General features: G+C 40.9%; 1 protein-coding gene across 1 annotated transcript in view; it reads right to left on the bottom strand.

Moving 5' to 3' along the window:
• Positions 1 to 967: 967 nt before the first annotated feature.
• Positions 968 to 21,526, bottom strand: part of LOC119958144 (zinc finger CCCH domain-containing protein 10-like) — a 57,070-nt gene continuing 36,511 nt past the window's right edge. Inside the window, exon 3 of the mRNA XM_038786449.1 lies at positions 968 to 1,389. The gene's annotated coding sequence lies outside the window, so the exon portion shown is untranslated. The remainder of the gene's footprint in view (positions 1,390 to 21,526) is intronic.

Here is a 21,526-nt window from a genome sequence, read left to right as displayed (position 1 = left end):
TTGCACATTCTCCCCGTGTCTGTGTGGGTCTCACCCCCACAACCCAAAGATGTGCAGGATAGGTCAATTGGCCAGGCTAAATTGCCCATAATTGGAAAAAAAAAAGAATTGGATATTCTAAATTTATATAAAAAAAAGAATTGTCGCTCACTCCCTTTGCACAAACAAACAAAATGAGGACAAAGCTGTGAGAAAAACGTCTGGAATGTACTCGACCCTGCCACCTAATGCCCAGAGGCCGCAACTGCACCTTGACTGTAAACTGGAATGTTTGGCACAACAGTTTCCCATGGGTTAATGTTGACAGAAAAGACACCGTGGTGCAGTGGCTAGCACTGCTGCCTACGGTGCTGAGGATCAATCCCGGCCCTGAGTCACTGTCCGTGTGCAGTTTGCACATTCTCCTCGTGTTTGCATGGGTGGGTTTCACCCCCACAGTCCAAAGATGTGCAGGGTAGGTGAATTGGCCACGCTAAATTGCCCCTGAATTGGAAACAAATAATTGGGTATAATCACAGGTTATATCTGCACAAGGCAGTAAACCTTAAAAGTTACATTTGCTGTAATTCACCTGAAATCCAAGATCCGGTATTGACTTCCGTCAACGTGCAGTAACTCAGTAAGAGTGACCTGACAACAGGTACAAGGATGTTAAGTATTTCATTAAAAATGTCTGATCCCAGGTTAAGACCTTGGGGATTTCAGAGTCAAGTTGAGATATTCTTAAACTCTTGATCCAGTAATGAAACAATTCTCTTCATGAATTCTCTTTGGGCAGCACAAGTGGATAGCACTGTGGCTTAACAGCACCAGGGTCCCCAGGTTCGATTCCCCGCTGGGTCACTGTCCGTCTGGAGTCTGCACATTCTCCCCGTGTCTGCGTGGGTTTCCTCCGGGTGCTCCGGTTTCATCCCGCAGTCCAAAGATGTGCAGGTTAGGTAGATTGGCCATAATAAATTGCCCTTAGTGACCAAAAAGGTTAGGAGGGGTTATTGCATTACGGGGATAGGGTGGAAGTGAGGGCTTAAGTGGGTCGGTGCAAACTCGATGGGCCGAATGGCCTCCTTCTGCACTGTATGTTCTATGACCAGCATAATATCCTCGGAGCAACCCTTTTAACCCATTCAAAACCCATTGATTACATCGAGTTAAAATTGGACCCAATAGGTGTGGCATTCTGGTCTCTTCCACCATATCTGCCCATAGGTGAATCAAATGCAATGTCCAGAAGACTTAGTTGCGAGGTCATGACAAGCAAATGTTCATCTTCCAGTCACACTTGCATATTCAATCCGACACGATTTCTCATCGGGACATTGGAGAATCTCATCAAAACGATGTTGCTTTTTGCTGATGTGACATCCTATCGAATAGCAGAACGCCCGCCATCTGAAAGGCAAACAGTGACTGAATTACAGATTGACAGAATTGGATAGTAAACAGGCAGACAGGCTGTTAAGAAGGTCATGCTGCTAAACCTGTTCAGAGGTCTTTACCATGATGTTGCCAACCCATCTCTTCAACAAAGGTTTGAACTCTCTTCATGTGCAATTATTCACTTTCTTCACTTCATAATTACATTTCTAGGCAGATAGATTTTGACAGACACAAATAGAAGACAACGATAATTAAAGCAGGAAACATAAAATCTATAGAAAATAAAGGGATGAACATTAGCAAAAGTGAAAAGGAAAACAATTTGGATGTCACTATGTGCCTTTCACTGAAAGCATTCAATCAATAAGAAGCTATTATCATCAAAGCTAACAATGTGCTTGGATGTTTTTCAATGTCATTTGATTCTAATTCAAAACAGGCTATCCTAACATCTATAGAACACTGGTGAGGTCAGGTATCATTTTGGATACCCGAAATTCAACAGAATGCTGAAGCATTGTGTAAAATTCGAAGAGTAACAAGGATCATTTGGATTTTGGACTTGAAGTTAAGACGACAAACTTGCAGAACTGAACTTGTTTTTCATTGGAGAGACAATCATTCAGAGGGGACATGACTTTGGTCTTCAATGTGTTCAGAGCCATTGATAAATGTGAATGTGAGCAGCTTCTTTAGCTTGTAGACAATAGGTCATTTTGATTCACTTTTCCCACCGGCAGTACACTCTCGCCCGTGGGTTTCCCAACGGTGTGGGGTGTTTTCAATGGGAAATCCCATTGACAAGCGGCGGGAAGATAGAATCTCGCCGCCAACGAACGGAGTGCCCCTGGGAAACGCACAGCTGGGTGACTGGAGAATCCTGCCCAGTGTATGCAGAACCATATTCCGTGAGAATTATATTTACAAGCTTCAGGTCACAGAGACATTGTCTTCCACACAGCAGCAGACTCCCAACGAAAACAAGTAATGCTGTGTTATTTAATGTCTTTCTAAGAAGTCAATAAATGTCTGGTTAGGAACAGGTTTGCAGGTTCTAAGTAGGCAATATGAGTTGGAATAGACATGGTCAACCAAATAACCTTGTTCAATCCTGTATCATTCTCTGAGTCAAATAATAGCGAGGAACAATGAAGCAAGCTTTGCACCATGATGGATTCTGGGCCATGACCATGTCATTCTGTAGAAGTAAAATCTGGTCAAAGGTGAATAATGCTGGTTGCATGGTTAAAAAGACATTCTATGTCTTGACTTACTTTTAGGGGACAGGGAAAAACTACACAAACTTCACCCAAGAGTTGAGTCGACGCCACAAAAGGTCAAATGGTGGGAGATCGGTGGAAAGGATGGGCCAAATTACCTTTTCTTGTTCTCTGTTTTCTTCTACCATGAGCATCTACGAAATATAGCACAGTAAGCACATGATGGAAGTAGCTGGAAACTAAAATGGGGGAAATCATCAAAAAACCTCAACAATACTTGTCACAGTCAGCAACTTCCATCTTCAACAAAGCACACATCGAGGGAGGGATGAAATACTACAGTTCCATTAAGCAGGCTGCAGAGAGAATTCCTGTCTTGATTCTAGAGCTAGTGCAGTCCAAAGCCGTACAGGTCAGTGAACTAAATGAGAATAACATACAGCATGACAGAATCCATCCTCCACAACACCAAAGGAATGTCTGCAGGCAGTTAGAACCAGTGGGTAAGGACCATGACACATGTTGTTAAATTTTCCCTGCTGTTCAGCTGTTTTCTATTCAGGATTAGCAATAGGTTTCTTCTCAACACTAATTTTCATTTAGGGTGCTAACTACCACCATTATGACCTCTGTTTTGATGTATAGTTCTGCAACATATAACAGAAAGAGGACATTTATTGAGTTCCACAAATCTTCTCAGCACATGAAAAGAGCAGGATTGATGGACAAATTGATACTGCTTACAAATGATGAATTAAGCATGTGGAGTTACAAAAGAGAATTGTGCTCCTTTACAGCAAGGTCAATGCTGAATGGAACCTGCATTGTTCTGCCAGGTCTATCGAGAATGTAATGTGCACGGTTATTCCAGGTCTATCGAGAATGTAATGTGCGCTGTTATTCCAGGTCTATCGAGAATGTAATGTGCGCTGTTATTCCAGGTCTATCGAGAATGTAATGTGCACGGTTATTCCAGGTCTATCGAGAATGTAATGTGCGCTGTTATTCTGGGTTTGTCCTGAATGTAATGTGCACTGTTTTTCCAGGTCTATCGAGAATGTAATGTGAGCTGTTATTCTGGGTTTGTCCTGAATGTAATGTGTCCTGTTATTTCAGGTCTATCCTCTATGTAATGTGCATTGTTATTTCAGGTCTATCCTGAATGTAATGTGTCCTGTTATTTCAGGTCTATCCTGAATGTAATGTGCATTGTTATTTCAGGTCTATCCTGAATGTAATGTGTCCTGTTATTTCAGGTCTATCCTCTATGTAATGTGCATTGTTATTTCAGGTCTATCCTGAATGTAATGTGTCCTGTTATTTCAGGTCTATCCTGAATGTAATGTGCATTGTTATTTCAGGTCTATCCTGAATGTAATGTGTCCTGTTATTTCAGGTCTATCCTCTATGTAATGTGCATTGTTATTTCAGGTCTATCCTGAATGTAATGTGTCCTGTTATTTCAGGTCTATCCTCTATGTAATGTGCATTGTTATTTCAGGTTATCCTGAATGTAATGTGAATTGTTATTTCAGGTCTATCCTGAATGTAATGTGAATTGTTATTTCAGGTCTATCCTGAATGTAATGTGCATTGTTATTTCAGGTCTATCCTGAATGTAATGTGCATTGTTATTTCAGGTCTATCCTGAATGTAATGTGCATTGTTATTTCAGGTCTATCCTGAATGTAATGTGCATTGTTATTTCAGGTCTATCCTGAATGTAATGTGCATTGTTATTTCAGGTCTATCCTGAATGTAATGTACATTGTTATTTCAGGTCTATCCTGAATGTAATGTACATTGTTATTTCAGGTCTATCCTGAATGTAATGTACATTGTTATTTCAGGTCTATCCTGAATGTAATGTACATTGTTATTTCAGGTCTATCCTGAATGTAATGTGTCCTGTTATTTCAGGTCTATCCTGAATGTAATGTGCATTGTTATTTGAGGTCTATCCTGAATGTAATGTGCATTGTTATTTCAGGTCTATCCTGAATGTAATGTGCATTGTTATTTCAGGTCTATCCTGAATGTAATGTGCATTGTTATTTGAGGTCTATCCTGAATGTAATGTGCATTGTTATTTCAGGTCTATCCTGAATGTAATGTACATTGTTATTTCAGGTCTATCCTGAATGTAATATGTCCTGTTATTTCAGGTCTATCCACTATGTAATGTGCATTGTTATTTCAGGTCTATCCTCTATGTAATGTGCATTGTTATTTCAGGTCTATCCTGAATGTAATGTACATTGTTATTTCAGGTCTATCCTGAATGTAATGTAAGGGGCTGGTTTAGCTCACTCGGCTAAATCGCTGGCTTTTAAAGCAGACCAAGCAGGCCAGCAGCACGGTTCGATTGCCGTACCAGCCTCCCCGGACAGGCGCCGGAATGTGGCGACTAGGGGCTTTTCACAGTAACTTCATTGAAGCCTACTCGTGACAATAAGCGATTTTCATTCATTTCATTTCATTGTTATTTCAGGTCTATCCTGAATGTAATGTGTCCTGTTATTTCAGGTCTATCCTGAATGTAATGTGACCTGTTATTTCAGGTCTATCCTGAATGTAACGTGGATTGTTATTTCAGGTCTATCCTGAATGTAATATGTCCTGTTATTTCAGGTCTATCCTGAATGTAATGTACATTGTTATTTCAGGTCTATCCTGAATGTAATATGTCCTGTTATTTCAGGTCTATCCTGAATGTAATGTGCATTGTTATTTCAGGTCTATCCTGAATGTAATGTGCATTGTTATTTCAGGTCTATCCTGAATGTAATGTGTCCTGTTATTTCAGGTCTATCCTGAATGTAATGTACATTGTTATTTCAGGTCTATCCTGAATGTAATGTGCGTTGTTATTTCAGGTCTATCCTGAATGTAATGTGTCCTGTTATTTCAGGTCTATCCTGAATGTAATGTGCATTGTTATTTCAGGTCTATCCTGAATGTAATGTGTCCTGTTATTTCAGGTCTATCCTCTATGTAATGTGCATTGTTATTTCAGGTCTATCTTGAATGTAATGTGTCCTGTTATTTCAGGTCTATCCTCTATGTAATGTGCATTGTTATTTCAGGTCTATCCTGAATGTAATGTGTCCTGTTATTTCAGGTCTATCCTGAATGTAATGTGCATTGTTATTTCAGGTCTATCCTGAATGTAATATGTCCTGTTATTTCAGGTATATCCTGAATGTAATGTGCATTGTTATTTCAGGTCTATCCTGAATGTAATGTGTCCTGTTATTTCAAGTCTATCCTGAATGTAATATGTCCTGTTATTTCAGGTCTATCCTGAATGTAATGTACATTGTTATTTCAGGTCTATCCTGAATGTAATATGTCCTGTTATTTCAGGTCTATCCTGAATGTAATGTACATTGTTATTTCAGGTCTATCCTGAATGTAATGTGCACTGTTATTTCAAGTCTATCCTGAATGTAATGTGCATTGTTATTTCAGGTCTATCCTGAATGTAATGTGTCCTGTTATTTCAGGTCTATCCTCTATGTAATGTGCATTGTTATTTCAGGTCTATCCTGAATGTAATGTGTCCTGTTATTTCAGGTCTATCCTCTATGTAATGTGCATTGTTATTTCAGGTTATCCTGAATGTAATGTGCATTGTTATTTCAGGTATATCCTGAATGTAATGTGCATTGTTATTTCAGGGCTATCCTGAATGTAATGTGCATTGTTATTTCAGGTCTATCCTGAATGTAATGTGCATTGTTATTTCAGGTCTATCCTGAATGTAATGTGTCCTGTTATTTCAGGTCTATCCTCTATGTAATGTGCATTGTTATTTCAGGTCTATCCTGAATGTAATATGTCCTGTTATTTCAGGTCTATCCTGAATGTAATGTGCATTGTTATTTCAGGTCTATCCTGAATGTAATGTGTCCTGTTATTTCAGGTCTATCCTGAATGTAATGTGACCTGTTATTTCAGGTCTATCCTGAATGTAATGTACATTGTTATTTCAGGTCTATCCTGAATGTAATGTGCATTGTTATTTCAGGTCTATCCTGAATGTAATGTACATTGTTATTTCAGGTCTATCCTGAATGTAATGTGCATTGTTATTTCAGGTCTATCCTGAATGTAATGTGTCCCGTTATTTCAGGTCTATCCTGAATGTAATGTACATTGTTATTTCAGGTCTATCCTCTATGTAATGTGCATTGTTATTTCAGGTCTATCCTCTATGTAATGTGCACTGTTATTTCAGGTCTATCCTGAATGTAATGTGCATTGTTATTTCAGGTCTATCCTCTATGTAATGTGCACTGTTATTTCAGGTCTATCCTGAATGTAATGTGTCCTGTTATTTCAGGTCTATCCTCTATGTAATGTGCACTGTTATTTCAGGTCTATCCTGAATGTAATGTGTCCTGTTATTTCAAGTCTATCCTCTATGTAATGTGCATTGTTATTTCAGGTCTATCCTGAATGTAATGTGCATTGTTATTAAGGTCTATCCTCTATGTAATGTGTATTGTTATTTCAGGTCTATCCTGAATGTAATGTACATTGTTATTTCAGCTCTATCCTGAATGTAATGTACATTGTTATTTCAGGTCTATCCTCTATGTAATGTGCATTGTTATTTCAGGTCTATCCTCTATGTAATGTGCACTGTTATTTCAGGTCTATCCTGAATGTAATGTGCATTGTTATTTCAGGTCTATCCTCTATGTAATGTGCACTGTTATTTGAGGTCTATCCTGAATGTAATGTGTCCTGTTATTTCAGCTCTATCCTGAATGTAATGTGTCCTGTTATTTCAGGTCTATCTTGAATGTAATGTGTCCTGTTATTTCAAGTCTATCCTCTATGTAATGTGCATTGTTATTTCAGGTCTATCCTGAATGTAATGTGCATTGTTATTTCAGGTCTATCCTCTATGTAATGTGTCCTGTTATTTCAGGTCTATCCTGAATGTAATGTGCATTGTTATTTCAGGTTATCCTGAATGTAATGTACACTGTTATTTCAAGTCTATCCTCTCTGTAATGTGCATTGTTATTTCATGTCTATCCTGAATGTAATGTGCACTGTTATTTCAAGTCTATCCTCTGTGTAATGTGCATTGTTATTTCATGTCTATCCTGAATGTAATGTGCATTGTTATTTCAGGTCTATCCTGAATGTAATGTGCATTGTTATTTCAGGTCTATCCTCTATGTAATGTGCATTGTTATTTCAGGTCTACCCTCTATGTAATGTGCATTGTTATTTCAGGTCTATCCTGAATGTAATGTGCATTGTTATTTCAGGTCTATCCTGAATGTAATGTGTCCTGTTATTTCAGGTCTATCCTCTATGTAATGTGCATTGTTATTTCAGGTCTATCCTCTATGTAATGTGCATTGTTATTTCAAGTATATCCTGAATGTAATATGTGCATTGTTATTTCAGGTCTATCCTCTATGTAATGTGCATTGTTATTTCAGGTCTATCTTGAATGTAATGTGTCCTGTTATTTCAGGTCTATCATGAATGTAATGTGCATTGTTATTTCAGGTCTATCCTGAATGTAATGTGCATTGTTATTTCAGGTCTATCCTGAATGTAATGTGCATTGTTATTTCAGGTCTATCCTGAATGTAATGTGCATTGTTATTTCAGGTCTATCCTGAATGTAATGTGCATTGTTATTTCAGGTCTATCCTGAATGTAATGTGCATTGTTATTTCAGGTCTAACCAAATTAAATGTTCAGTGTTGTTTCTGGTTTATCCGAATGCAAAATGTGTCAACGTATCAGCAAGTGGATGCTGTGACAATTACATTGTGAAGCTAGTTGCCTTGTTAAAGACAGGTAATGGTTATTGGCTCAGCACCAAAAAGAGTATAATTGGACACATCTGGAACAGTTGCTGTGGTGTAATGATATGCAGTTTACATCTCTGCTGCATTGGGTGCAGAATAAACTTACTGAAGATAAACAACAAGCTGCTGTATTATTGCACCATCATATATTAACATTTTTTTTTAAATATAAATTTAGAGTACCCAATTCATTTTTTCCAATTAAGGGGCAATTCAGCATGGCCAATCCACCTACCCTGCACATCTGTGTGTTGTGGGGGCGAAACCCACGCAGACACGGGGAGAACGTGCAAACTCCACATGTACAGTGCCCCAGAGCCGGGATTGAACCTGGGACCTCGGCGTCGTGAGGCAGCAGTGCTAACCACTGCGCCACCATGCTGCCCATGACATTTAATATGAATGTGGCAGTAGAGAATGAACACTGAGCCTTGGTGATCATAGAATTTACAGTGCAGAAGGAGGTCATTCGGCCCATCGAGTCTACACTGGCCCTTACAAAGAGCACCCTACTCAATCCCACGTATCCACCCTATTCCAGTAACTCCACTTAACCTTTTTTTTCACTTAACCTTTTGGACACTAAGGGTAATTTATTGGTTGCTGTGAAGGATGTTTTTGTCTTCACCCTCTGAAGGAAAAGAAGTATACTGCTATTGACAAATTTAAGTTTCAGGACGGCAGAAGGAAAGTGCAAAATCTTGTACTTTGTTCAAAACAATATCAACAATGGAAAAACAAGGCAGAAACGTGGACACGGTTTACAGCTTTGCCGAGGAGCTAGCAAGGTGAGCCTTTGGCTTTGTCATTACCGGGGAAAAGCAGAATTAGTCGTGAAGTATTTTCTGAAAGGTAAGTGAGTGATTTGGATAATGAAGAGGGATTGGATGATTCGGATAATGAAGAGAGTTAGGACCTTCTGTTAAAGCTTTTGGATAAATTTTACAGAAGAAATGAGTCAGTGGAAGCATATGAAGCATCATCTTCGATGATCAGTCCATGGAGGAATTTATGATGGACTGTGACAAGTGGTGGAAGAGACCGAAGAAATTTGAGGTCGAAATTCCAGGATCTGCTTTGGCATTTAAGTTACTCGATTGCGCACATACTTCTCATGTTGATAGAATTCTGGTTTGATGGAGTTCAAATTCACCAAAAAGACTGTCTTTTAGTCCAAATGGCACCTGCCCTAAAACATATTTTTGGAAGACAGTCATTTCCAGCAATTTCCCATCAAATACAGACAACTCTGTGGTAAAATAAAGGATGGAGGATTCGGTGGTGGCCTAGATTTGAGATCGACAAATGCAGATTCCAGTACGAAGGTATGGTTACTGATAGGGATTCTGAAGATGGTTACACTTTTAGCCAATATGAGAATCAAGACAAAAAGTGGGTCTGGGATGGCGACTTTGTCACCTCAGGCAAGGGGCAAAATTGAGAAGGTGGGGTCTTCATGAATAACCTCAGCCGGTACGGGAATTGAACCCACCCTGCTGAATTAAACCCAAGAAATGCACAGGTAATGGTTAATCGATGTTATCTGTATGATTGCAAGTATCATTGTTCAATGTGCTGTCTACAGTGGAAGAATCACATTTTGAAACAACACAGGAAACAGATCATTCCCAGGCTGGAAATGGTGAGGGTGATTGCCATGAAGGAATTGTGTTGGTCACTGAGAGTTTGAATCTGCTGATAGTATTTTGATGGCTGATTCATTAAACTGCATAGTTTTAGATAATGGTTGCACTTCCGCAGTGTGTGGGGTTGATTGGCTTAACTGCTACCTGGAGGCTCTTGATGAGGCAGATCGGCAGAAGGTTAAGGAGTACGAAAGCTCAACATGCTTCAGGTTTGGAGTCAACAACACACACTTCCAAAAAGGAAGTCCTCCCTTGCAGGATAGCTGGAATCAGCCTTTTCATGAGTACAGATGTGGTTTCTAGCAACATACCTCTCCTGTTAAGCAGGTCCTTGATGAAAAAAAGCACAGATGAGACTAGACATGAAAAATGTTTGGGGAAAATGTGGATCTTTCTATAGTCACCATAGTCCCAGGTGACCATCGGCTGCTTTCCCCTTTGAGGGGGAGAGCTGCCTGGTGGTGATTTAACCTGAGGGTCACCACACCTCAGGCGAGGGGCAAAATTGAGAAGGTGGAGTCTTCATGAATAATCTCAGCCGGCACGGGAATTGAACCCACGCTGCTGACCTTGCTCCGCATCACAAACTAGCTGTCCAGCCAACTGAGCTAATGCAGCCCCCAACATTTACATAACATCTACATTTTACTAGAACAAGCCATTATTGCCTGTCATTAAGGAAGCTGGAAATTTCACAAAGAATTCATGAAGTCTTGTTAACTTATGGGAAGCAAAATCTGACAGACAAAATGAAGATGGTTTGGAAGTTGCATAGACAATTTGCACATCCGGAGCCACATAAACTACTTTACTGCAAGACACTGGAGCGCTTGATAAAGCATACAACGGCCTTATTGAGGAAATTACAGCCCAGTGTGAAATTTGTATAAAATATCAGAAGACTCCACCACTTCCTGTTGTGAACTTGCCACTAGCCAGGGAATTTAACAATGCAGTGGCAATGGACTTAAAAGTATAGGAAAAAGATAGGGGGCTGAATCCTCCGCTGTCGGGATGCTGCGTTTTGCCGGCGAAACGGAGAATCCCGACGGCGCGATGAACCAGTAATCTGGCGCGGCGGGATGGAGAAATCGCCCATGGTTATTATTTTGCTACACTATATAGATAGAGCAACCAGATTTATCAGATCCACTGCAATATGTTAGGTGGATTGGCCATGCTAAATTGCCCGTAGTGTCCTAATAGTAAGGTTAAGGGGGGGGGGGGGGGGGGGGGGAGTTGTTGGGTTACGGGTATAGGGTGGATACGAGGGTTTGAGTAGGGTGATCATTGCTCGGCACAACATTGAGGGCCGAAGGGCCTGTTCTGTGCTGTACTGTTCTATGTTCTATGTGGCAGGGGCAAATAAACCATTATGGTTAAGGTCGCGGAGAAATGGGTGGGAACAGGTTTAGACACACCAGCGAAATTCCTGACAGATGATAATGAGGGGAATTTGCCAATGAGGAATTTTGAGACATGTGTGAAAATTTGAACACCATAGTTATGTACACTGCAGCTGAGAACCCGTTCAATAATGGCCTGTGTGAGAGAAACCATGCAGCAATAGATGACATGTTGCATAAAATATTGGCGAATCAACCAGATTGTAAATTGGAAGCGGTGCTGGCATGGGCAGTGCATGCAAAGGTACAGTCCGTACCAATTGGTGTACAGCAGGAATCCAAAGTTTCCTTCAGTCCTATTCGATGCTCCCCTGCTCTAGAAGAGACTAGCATTAGCTCTACTTTTCTGTTCATTTGAATGCGTTGCATGCAAGCAGAAACGTTTTCATTAAAGCTCAGGCTTCGTAGAAAATTTGGCGAGCCTTACGGCATTGCATAGGCCGTCAGGAATACAGTTTAGACAGGGAGACCTGGTATGTCAAAAGAGAAGGGTGCAAAGAATGGAAAGGTTCTTGGCAAAGTGGTAGGCAGTGAAAGAAAAGAAGTAATTCTACAACACAGGAATCAAACTGTTATTTTTGTTTTAATTCATTTTTACAGGATGTGGGCGTTGCATTTATTGCCCATCCCTAATTGCCCTTGAGAAGGTGGTGGTGAGCCGCCTTCTTGAACCGCTGCAGTCCATGTGGTGTAGGTACACCCACAGCGCTGTTAGGGAGGGAGTTCCAGGGTTTTGACCCAGTGACAGTGAAGGAACGGCCGATGTATTTCCAAGTCAGGATGGTGAGTGACTTGGAGGGGAACCTCCAGGTGGTGGGGTTCCCAGGTATCTGCTGCTCTTGTCCTTCTAGATGGCAGTTGTCGTGGGTTTGTAAGGTGCTGTCTAAGGAACCTTGGTGAGTGACTGCAGTGCATCTTGAAGATGGTACACACGGCTGCTGCTGCTCGTCGGTGGTGGAGGGAGTGAATGCTTGTGGAAGGGGTGCAAATCAAGCGAGTTGCTTTGTCCTGGATGGTGTTGAACTTCTTAAGTGTTGTTGGAGCCGCATTCATCCAGGTAAGTGGAGAGTATTCCATTACACTCCTGACTTGTGCCTTGTAGATGGTGGACAGGCTTTGGGGGGTCAGGAGGTGAGTTACTCACCACAGGATTCCCTTCCTCTGACCTGCTCTTGTAGCCACAGTATTTATATGGCTGGTCCAGTTCAGTTTCTGATCAATGGTAACCCCCAGGATTTTGATAGTGGAGGATTCAGCAATGGAAATGCCATTGAATGTCATGGGGAGATGGTTAGATCCTCTCTTATTGGAGATGGTCATTGCCTGAATATTACTTGTCAGCCCAAGTCTGGATATTGTCCAAGTTTTGCTGCATTTGCACGTGGACTGTTTCAATGTCTGAGGAGTCGCGAATGGTGCTGCACATTGCGCAGTCATCAGCAAACATCCCCACTTCTGACCTTATGATGGAAGGAAGATCATTGATGAAGATCGTTAGGCCTAGAGCACTACCCTGAGGAACTAGGGTCATAATTCAAAGTTGACTGGCACTAACTGTACCTTTACAAATTCTGAACAAGATGTAGAGAATGAAGAGGCCCTGTTCACTTCACATATGCACATAATGGGCAATTATGAGGCACTGACTACGGCAAATAAAGAATTGATTGATGAACAAAATAACACTGAAGTGCAGGATAAGGCTATTTATTCAAAAGAACAACTACCCAAGTGTGGAGGGATGCAGCCATCATAGGAAGAGCAGGAAATGTGTCATGTGCGAGTACCTTTAAGAAATGAGTGTTTGGGGCAGCACGGTGGCACAGTGGTTACCATTGTTGCCTACGGCGCTGAGGACCCGGGTTCGAATCCTGGCTCTGTGTCACTGTCCATGTGGAGTTTGCACATTCTCCCCGTGTTTGCGTGAGTTTCACCCCCACGACCCAAAAGATGTGCAGGCTAGGTGGATTGGCCACGTTAAATTGCCCCTTAATTGGAAAAAATAATTGGGTACTCTAAATTTAAAATATATATAAAAAAAAGAAATGGGTGTTTATCAAATAGCTGTAGTGAGTGTGTCTTTAAGAAATTGGTGTTTGCCAAATAGCTGCAGTGATGTCAGAGTGTGGGTGGAGCTGGGCTGGCTATCTGCTTTAATTTTGGTTTTGAGCTGGCAGCTACATTGTGTTTAGTTTAGTTTTGCAGATTGGGAGCTGCATCCAGCAAAACCAGGTGTTATTCTGATTTCTTTCTGCATGAAAGGAATGTCTTCAAATCACTTACTAATTTAAAAGTGATAACTGTTCTCAGTAGAGAATTTAAACCTGATGTCTGTGTTGAAGAGGGTATTTGTCGTATGGATGTTGCAAGGAAAGATTAAGGGTTACTTATAGAATATTGTATCTGTGGGGATGATTGGGTTTATAAAGTGTTAACTGGTTTCATAAATAAACATTGCTTTAATTTAAAAGTACTTTAGCTCTCTGTTGCATCACACCTGTAAAGTAGGCCCGTGTGCTCTCCATAACCACAATCTATCAAACGTTGTGAGTCATGTGAACTCCATGATACACGTTGCGGTTCTCTAAACCCTGGCCCATAACAAAGGCCACTAGTAAATAGAAACATTGGTTAAACATGCAGAATAATAATAATAATCTTTATTATTGTCACAAGTGGGCTTACATTAACACTGCAATGAAGTTACTGTGAAAATCCCCTAGTCGCCACATTCCAGCGCCTGTTCGGGTCACAGAGGGAGAATTCAGAATGTCCAATTCACCTAACAGCACGTCTTTCGGGACTTGTGGGAGGAAACCGGAGCACCCGGAGGAAACCCACGCAGACACGGGGAGAACATGCAGACTCCACACAGACAGTGACCCAAGCCTGGAATCGAACCTGGGACCCTGGAGCTGTGAAGCAACAGTGCTAACCACTGTGCTACCGTGCCGCCCAATGAAGATCAGGAAATTAAAGAGGTAAAAAAGTGGAAGGGCAGAAAGTGCAGTATAAGTTGTGACAGTGACCCAGAAGGGTGGTGACACCAGAGAAAGATTTCGGACTTGCAGACAGGACTCTGGTCACATACGGGAAAGATCGTGTAGCAGCAGACCAGGAAAGGAGAAGGGGGGCTCGTAGCTTGACCAGAAAGAAGACTATAGAACAAACTAGAAATGTTACTAGAAGTAGGAGCCCCCACGATAGAGACGTTTTAGGAGCTGCCAATAAGTTGGATGATAAGCTGATAAGAGGTCAAACAAAAAGAGCTAGAAAGTTGCAAAGAATTTGGAGTAGATACTTAAATTGCTCCCTGCCGGCACAAAAAAGCCTAAAGCTAGACTGGCAGCTTGAGGTTTTCAGGAAAGACTTGGGGATCAAGCTATCAGAGTGGACTCCCTTACTGTGTGGGGAAGTAAGCTGGAAGATTCTTTTGGCCATTTTGGCATCCTACTCCTGGAAGTGTAGATTGATAGATATCAAGACAGCGTTTTTGACTGAAATAGTTTTGAAACCACCTCAAGAAGCCTCTAATATAGAAGGAAATCTGTGGAAATTACACAAGTGTATTTATGGATTAAACAGTGCATCAAGAGTCTGGTATTTTTCCATGAGGTTGGTCTTGTTGAAATTGGGTTGTTTCCAGTTAAAAACAGACCTTGCGATGTTCTATTGGTATAACGAGGAGAGACTAGCAGGAATCTTCATTATGCATGTGGATGATGTTTTTTGTGGGGAAGTTCGGTAGAATTTGAACAATGGGTGATTAATAAAATCAAGGAGTTCAAGGCTTCAGGAGCTTTTAAATACATAGGTTTGAATATTAAGGAAAGCAAGTCAGGAGTGACATAGAACATACAGTGCAGAAGGAGGCCATTCGGCCCATCGAGTCTGCACCGACCCACTTAAGCCCTCACTTCCACCCCATCCCCGTAGCCCAATAACCCCTCCTAACCTTTTTGGTCACTAAGGGCAATTTATCATGGCCAATCCACCTAACCTGCACGTCTTTGGACTGTGGGAGGAAACCGGAGCACCTGGAGGAAACCCACGCAGACACGGGGAGAACATGCAGACTCCGCACAGACAGTGACCCAGTGGGGAATTGAACCAACAATCCTATCTGGAAAATGTTAGTTGCATCCCAATAAATCAGATCAGATCTTCACAAAAGGGGGAGTCAGCAGTCCAAGGAAGAAACCCATCAATTGTTTAATTGGGCAGTTGAACTGGTTAAGTACTCAGATTAGACCTGATACCAGTTATGACGTGTTGGAGCAGAGTATTATGATAAAGCATGCCATGGTAGAGGAAGTTTTGAAAGCAAACAAAATATTAAAGAAACTTAACTTGGAGAAATGCACACTCAAGTTCCCAGCCCCCGGTGGGCCAGATGATATGAGATTGGTAATCTTTAGTGAAGCTTTTTTCCAGATGGGTACTCAAGCACTGCAGGGTTCAGTATATCTTTGGTCGAAAAAAACAACAAATGTTCGCTTTGGCTTGGGAGGTCAAGAAAATTTAAAGGGTAAAGAAAAACACTTTAACTGCAAAAACTCTGGCATTGGTTGAAGCCATAGATATGGAGGTTTCCTTGTCTAATATACTGACAGAAATATTGTACATGGGACAAGATGTGGAAAGTCTGCATCTCGAGTGCTATTTTGGTAACCGATTCCTGTGGGACAATGTCCATTCAATGAAACAGTCACTGAAAACAGGCTAAGAATAGACCTAGCTAGCTTAAATGTTTGAAAGAAGGGAGATTTCTAAGATACGATAGATTTATACAAGTTACCACTTATCAGACTGCTTTACAAAACGAAATGTCTGCTCCGGGGAATTGCTGAATGTATTGGAGGAGCGGCAGCTTGTACTATAATAACAAAATGGAAAACTAATCTTTGCTTTGTAATTATGTGTATATAAATATGGTTGAGGGAATGTGGGATCTATAATGTTGAAACACATAACTTTGTTTCCATTTGTTTAGATGAAATAAGGTGCTCTTGATTTCTTTTCTGAAGCTGTAAAGAAAGGGAGGGGAATCTGTCAATGTATCAGCAAGTGCATGATGTGACAATTACATTATTAAACTAATTGCCTTATTAAAGTAAGGTAATGGTCATTGACTCAGCCTCAAAAAGAGTACAAGTGGACACAGCTGATGTACTGTAACTCTATGGGGTTTGTATTGCTGCTGAGTTGGATGCAGAATAAGCTTGCTGAAGGTAAAATGCAATTTGTTGTATTATTCCTCCATCATATACTGACATTTAATATTAACAATGTGCACTGTTATTTTGGGACTATCCTGAATGTAATGTGCACTGTCATTTCAGCACTATCATGAGCGTAACGTGCACAGTTATTTCAGGTCTATGTGAATGTAATGTGCACTGTTATTTCAGAAAACCCGTGAATGTAGTCTGAATTGTTATTTCAGGTCTATCCTAAATGTAACGTACACTGTTAATTCAGGTTTATCCTGAATGTAAAGTGCATTGTTGTTTCAGGTCTATCTGAATGTAATGTATACAGTTATTTCAGATCTATCCTGACTGTAATGTGCACTGTTATTTCAGGTCTGTCCTGACTGTAATGTATACAGTTATTTCAGGTCTGTCCTGAATGTAATGTATACATTTATTTCAGGTCTGTCCTAAATGTAATGTATACAGTTATTTCAGGTCTGTCCTGAATGTAATGTATACAGTTATTTCAGGTCTGTCCTGAATGTAATGTATACAGTTATTTCAGGTCTGTCCTGAATGTAATGGATACAGTTATTTCCGGTCTGTCCTAAATGTAATGTGCACTGTCATTCAGGTCTATCCTCTATGTAACGTGAACTGTTATTTCAGGTCTATCCTCTGTGTAATGTGCACTGTTATTTCAGGTCTATCCTCTATGTAATATGCACTGTTATTTCAGGTCTATCCTCTATGTAATGTGCATTGTTATTTCAGGTCTATCCTGAATGTAATGTGCATTGTTATTTCAGGTCTATCCTGAATGTAATGTGCACTGTTATTTCAGGTCTATCCTCTATATAACGTGTCCTCTTATTTCAGGTGTATCCTCTATGTAACATGCACTGTTATTTCAGGTCTATCCTCTATGTAACGTGCTCTGTTATTTCAGGTCTATCCTGAATGTAATGTGCACTGTTATTTCAGGTCTATCCTCTATGTAACATGCACTGTTATTTCAGGTCTATCCTGAATGTAATGTGCACTGTTATTTCAGGTCTATCCTCTATGTAACATGCACTGTTATTTCAGGTCTATCCTCTATGTAACATGCATTGTTATTTCAGGTCTATTCTCTATGTAACGTGCTCTGTTATTTCAGGTCTATCCTCTATGTAATGTGCACTGTTATTTCAGGTCTATCCTCTATATAATATGTCCTCTTATTTCAGGTCTATCCTCTGTGTAACGTGCACTGTTATTTCAGGTCTATCCTCTATGTAACGTGCTCTGTTATTTCAGGTCTATTCTCTATGTAACGTGCTCTGTTATTTCAGGTCTATTCTCTATGTAACATGCACTGTTATTTCAGGTCTATTCTCTATGTAACATGCTCTGTTATTTCAGGTCTATCCTCTATGTAACATGCACTGTTATTTCAGGTCTATCCTCTATGTAACGTGCACTGTCATTTCATGTATCTGAATGGCTCCTGCTGTTATTTCAGGAGTCCAACACTTATATTTATCTCACGCCTGTGGCACTATAAAACACCCATGGTGCTTCATAAGAGCATTATAAAATAATTTGACACCAAGATGGTATTAGAGCAGATAATCAAAAGCTTTGTCAAAGAGGTAGGTGTTGAGGTGCATCTTAAATGAGGAAAGAGAAGCAGAGAGGTGGAGAAGTGAGAATTCCAGAGCTTAGGAACTGGGCAATGGTTGCCAATGGTGTAGCAATTAAAATTGGGGCTGCTCAGAGCATGGATATCTTGATATCTTGAGAGTGTTGTAGAGTTGCAAGAGATTCCAGAGATAGGGAGGGATGAGGCCATGAAGGAATTTGAAAAGGATGTGAATTTTAAAATCAAGCTGTTGCTTAACCAGCAGCCAGCGTAAGTCAGCATGCACAGATGTTTTAGGGTAATGGAACTTGGTGCAAGTTAAGATATGGGCAGCAGAATTTTAGAGAACTTGAACGTCATGGAAGATAGAACGTGAGAAGCCAGCAGTACTGCATTTTCATTTATATTCATTCATGGGATATTGGTATTGCTGGCCCATCCCTAATTGCCCCTTGAGAAGGTGATGGTGAGCTGCCTTCTTGAACCGCTGCAGTCCCTGTGGTGTAGGTACACCCATTGTGTTGTTAGGGAGGGAGTTCCAGGATTTTGACCCAGGACAGTGAAGGAGCGGCCGATATATTTCCAAGTAAGGATCGTAGGTGACTCGGAGGAAAACCTGCAAGTTATGTTCCGATGCATCTGCTGCCCTTGTCACAGTTACATAGTATATCATTTGTGACTTTGACAAGAGTCATTTTGGCAATGGGGTCGGGGAAGAAATCTGATTTGAACATGGAGTTCTGGAAAAGGTGGGAAAGGATTCGGGAGGCAACACATTAAAGAAATTGGGAGAGGTTGGAGATGTGGTGGCAATTTGCAAGGATAATGGGATTAAGGGGGTTTTTTTGAGCAGAGGGTGATTACTGTAGATTTTTTTTTAAATTTAGAGTACCCAATTCATTTTTTCCAATTAAGGGGCAATTTAGTGTGACCAATCCACCTAGCCTGCACATCTTTGGGTTGTGGGGACGAAACCCACGCAGGCACAGGGAGAATGTGCAAACTCCACACAGACAGTGACCCAGAGCTGGGATAGAACCTGGGACCTCGGCGCCGTGAGGCAGCAGGGCTAACTCACTGCGCCACCGTGCTGCCCGATTACGGTAGATTTAAAGGAGAGAGGAAGAACACCTGAAGAGAGAGCACAACATCCTCCTCTCAATGTAATGTGTGCAACGATACTGCATTTTGCACTTCCAAAGCCTCCTGCCTCGACATACATACTCTTTCAAGGCTTCTGCCCAGTATGCAAAGCTATATTCACGTTAGGTTTTCACTACTTTGCATTCACCATCTCCCAAGTATACAATGGCATATTTGAATCCATGGTTCAACGTGTGTTCAGTTGGAACTCCAGAAAATGAAATTACTTTTTCTGGGCTAATGTATCAAATCCTACTAAATCCTCCCGGACAATGGCAGTATTAACCAGAAAGGTTTCCAATTGTTGTGTGACCGTGTATGTGAGCAAATCCCCGCCTCCCACAACACATCACAGTATTAACCCTGCAAATAAAGGCACACTGGATAATCCCTACCTATCCCTTACTAGCATCGATCATTAGTATGCAGTGTTGTTTATTTAAATTATTTAATGCTGAAAGTTTGTGTTATTTGGTGTTTATGATCAACCTATAGGTGAGAATATTAGTCATTAAAAGAAGAGAAATTATGTCCATAAATGTCCCCTTGTTCACACCTCTATATGGATTGTTTAACAGAGTTCAGATTGGATTATATGTGAAGATTATTGAACAGTTCATCATAGAGTGTGTAGAGATCATTGACCAAATCCAGATTAGACTTGAAAGACGTGCATTTATATGCTTCATGACCACCAAGCGTTTCACAGCCAATGAAGTATCGATGAATTGTAGCTATTGTTGTAATGTAGGAAATATGGCTAATTTGTACATAGCAATATCCCACAAAACGCAATGTGACAATGATCACATAATCTGTTTCTGTGATGTTGATTGGCTTGGGGGCCAGGGATAACTCCCCCTGCTCTTCTTTAAAATAGTGCCATGGGATATTTGATGCCCGCCTGAGAGGGTAGACAGGGCCTCACTGTAACATCTCATCTGAAAGACAGTCCTTTAGTGCTCCACTGGAACGTTAGCCTTCATGTTTGTACTCAAGCTCGGGAATGGCACTTGAACCCACAATCTTCTGACTCAGAGATGAGAGTGCTGCCCACAGAACCATAGCTGACATAAATTCAGAGTGGAGAAAACGCAGAGATTGAATTTCACCCAATTACTTTCTCCTCAATTTCTTGTTGGATTCATTAGTGACTTTTTTTATATTCATTGCACCCCCCGCCCCCCCAGATCTGGAAAGATCATCTCTATGGCTATCCTATTAAATCCCTGCATGATTTTTATGACCTCTACCAGGTCAGCCTGCAGTCTTCTAGAGAAAAGAGGCCCCATCCTGTTCAATTTTTCATGACAGCTCTAAACTCTTAGCTCTCATATCTTATTTTTAAATCGTTTTTGCATCTTCTTCAATGTTTCTTTTTTTTGCAAAATGGAGGCTAAAACTGTGCATATTATTATGTGTGGTCATATTGAGGTTTCATGTAAGTTTGATATATAACTTTTCTGCCTTTGAATTCTATTCCAGTGCTATGTTAGCAATTTTATGGCTTTGTTGAGCTCTGATGCTACATTTAATGTGAATCTCTACTCCTTGACCCCTTTGACCTTCTACCCTATTTAGAGTTATTGTTCAACGCATATTTTTAAAAATAAATTTAGAGTACTCAATTATTATTTTTTTCCAAGTAAGGGGCAATTTAGCATGGCCAATCCACCTACCCTGCACATCTTTGGGTTGTGGGGGTGAAACCCACACAGACACGGGGAGAATGTGCAAAATCCACACGGACAGTGACCTGGAGCCGGGATTCGAACCCGGGTCCTCAGCGCCGTAGGCAGCAGTGCTAACCACTGTGCCACCCTTCTTTCAACGATTATTTGACCTACTTATTTCTCCTATGAAAATGTACCACCTTACATTTCTCTATATTCAAATAGATTTTCCAGGGTGGCACAGTGGTGCAGTGGTTAGCACTGCTGCCTCACGGCGCCGAGGACTCGGGTTCGATCCCGGCCCCGGGTCACATCCGTAAGGAGTTTGCACATTTTCCCCGTGTCTGCATGGCTCTCACCCCCACAACCCAAAGATGTGCAGGGTAGGTGGATTGGCCA

The sequence above is a fragment of the Scyliorhinus canicula genome, chromosome 28 (genome assembly GCF_902713615.1).
Source record: "Scyliorhinus canicula chromosome 28, sScyCan1.1, whole genome shotgun sequence".
Taxonomy (NCBI): Eukaryota; Metazoa; Chordata; class Chondrichthyes; order Carcharhiniformes; family Scyliorhinidae; genus Scyliorhinus; species Scyliorhinus canicula.
Note: the sequence above shows the minus strand (reverse complement) of the source record. Positions and strands in the feature narration are given on the sequence as shown.